This window comes from Schistocerca serialis, chromosome 7 (assembly GCF_023864345.2).
Source record: "Schistocerca serialis cubense isolate TAMUIC-IGC-003099 chromosome 7, iqSchSeri2.2, whole genome shotgun sequence".
Lineage (NCBI taxonomy): Eukaryota > Metazoa > Arthropoda > Insecta > Orthoptera > Acrididae > Schistocerca > Schistocerca serialis.
The window spans coordinates 516,055,248-516,057,878 of NC_064644.1; positions in this window are offsets into that span (position 1 = coordinate 516,055,248).

Here is a 2,631-nt window from a genome sequence, read left to right on the forward strand (position 1 = left end):
CTGGTGGAACAGTGGAGCTCAGTCGCCCTCTGATGGTTCTCTAGGGCATTCAGTTTACCGGAAACCCACTCATACTGATTTGTACCTGCAAGCATCGAGTTGCCATCACCCATCGCAAACCATGAGTTTGCTTAAAACACTTGTTCATAGAGCTCATACTGTCTCAGCTTACCTCAAGAACTCGCCCATCTAAAGACAGTATTCAGTGAAAATGGGTATTCCATCCGACAGGGCACTAACAGTTGAAACTATGAAGCAGGAAGTGAATAAAGAGGAGAACATGCCTGAACAATCTTTAGTTTTTCTTCGTTTCGTTGGCAACACTTCGTTTAAAATAGCAAGAATCCTCCGAAAATTTCAGGTAAAACTGGCTTTCCGGCCACCACCGAAGACTGCAGACCTTGTGGGATCAGTTAAGGACAATCTGTTACTACGAAAGGCCGGAATTTACAAGATACTGTGCCAATGTGGTATGGCTTACATAGTTCAAACCACACGCACCGTGAAAGAACGCTGCGCTGAACATCAACGTTACACCCGCCTTTTGCAGGCAAGCAAGTCCGCTACTGCTGAACATTGTATTTCAACTGAACATTCAATGGAGTCTGAGAAAACAATGATTTTGTCCACAGCAACGTCTTTCTGGGACTCCATTATTAAACAATCCACAGGAATACGACTGGCGGAAAATCTGTTAAACCGTGGCAGCGGCTACCAGTTGGACAGTGCATGAAATCCCATCATCTCCACGATTTGCTCAAATCGAAGAGGACAGAGTGCGTCCACGGCCGCGGCAAACAGCAACGCGGAGGGCGACTGAGTTCCGCTTTTCCACCAGCGAGGGCGCTGCCGGCGGGCAGTGTGGTTCATCTATCAAGTTTTCGACGCATGCGCGCAATAGTGACAGTACGCTATATATTACGGAACGGAGGACGTTTTCGCCAGTCTGCGACGGCTCAATTGAAGATGACTGGCAGGTGCCCAGTTGAAATATCGTGCGAAGTATTGAACGACGACCGGCTGCAAGCCCTAAATTTGTTTGAACAGTAAATTCGTCGGGAAGATTTTAAAATTCACATCATTTCCTTATGTCTTCACGGATGTCCTATCACCCTGTCCCTTCTCCTTGTCAGTGTTTTCCACATATTCCGTTCCTCTCCGATTCTGTGCAGAAATTCTTCATTCCTTGCCTTATCAGTCCACATGACTAGTATCACCTACTAAAGATACGGAATATCAGACTTTCGCAAGTCTGTGGCATAAAGTTTCAGAAATACATGAAAGCCATAGAAACAATCAATACATATTATAAAAACAGGTTTATATACATGTGTATGTATATACACTGAAGGGCCAAAGAAACTGGTATAGCCATGCGTAAAAAGGTAAATACGGTGCTGTGGTCGGCAACGCCTATACAAGAAAACAAGTGTATGGCGCAATTGTTAGATCGGTTAGGGCTGCTACAATGACAGGTTGTCAAGATTTAAGTGAATCTGAACGTGGTGTTATAGTCGGTGCACGAGTGATGGGACACAACATCTCCGAGATAGCGATGAAGTCGGGATTTCCCTACGAGTGTTTCCCGTCAATATTAAGAATAAGCTAAAACATCAAACCCCCGACATCGCTGCGGGCGGCAAAAGATCCCGCAAGAAAGAGACCAACGACGAATGAGGAGAATTGTTCAAAGTCACAGAAGGGCAACCCTTCCACAAATTGCTGCAGGTGCGCCATCAGCAAGTGTCACTGTGCGAAACATTTAATGGAACATCATCGACATGGGCTTTCTGAACCGAAGGTCCACTCGTGTACTCTTGATGACAGCACAGCACAAAGCCTTACGCCTCGCCTGGGCCCGTCATTGGACTGTTGATGACTGGAAACACGTTGCTGGATGGACGAGTCTCGTTTCAAATTCTATCGAGCGGATGGACGTGTGCGGGTATGGGGACAAGCTCATGAATCCATGGACCCTGCTTGACAGCAAGGGACTGTTGAAGCTGGCGGATGCTCTGTAATGTTGTGGGGCGTGTGCAATTGGAGTGATATGGGACCCTCATTCGTTCAGATACGACTTGATAGGTGTCACGTACGTAAGCATCCTGCCTGATCACCTGCATCCATTCATGTCCATTGTGCATTCCGACGCACTTGGGCAATTCCAGCAAGACAATGCGACACCCCATACGTCCAGAATCGCTACAGAGTGGCTTCAGGAACACTCTTCTGCGTTTAAACACTTCCGCTGTCCACCAGACTCCTCAGAACATTATTGAGCGTATCTGGGATGCCTTTCAACGCGCTGTTCAGAAGAGATCTCCACCCCCTTGTACTCTTACGGATTTATGGAGAGCCCTACAGGATTCATGATGCCAGTTCCCTCCAGCACTGCTTCAGACATTAGTCCAGTCCATGTCACGTCGTGATGCAGCACATCTGCGTGCTCACGGGGGTCCTACACGATATTAGGAAGGTGTACCAGTTTCTTTGGCTCTTCATTGTGTGTATATATGTGTGTATATATGTATGTAGGCATCCCATTCCTCGTTTCCTTCTAAACCACTTGACTGATTTGAACCAAATTAGGTACACAGATCACGTATTGCCTGGAAAGAATCGCTGTGGCGG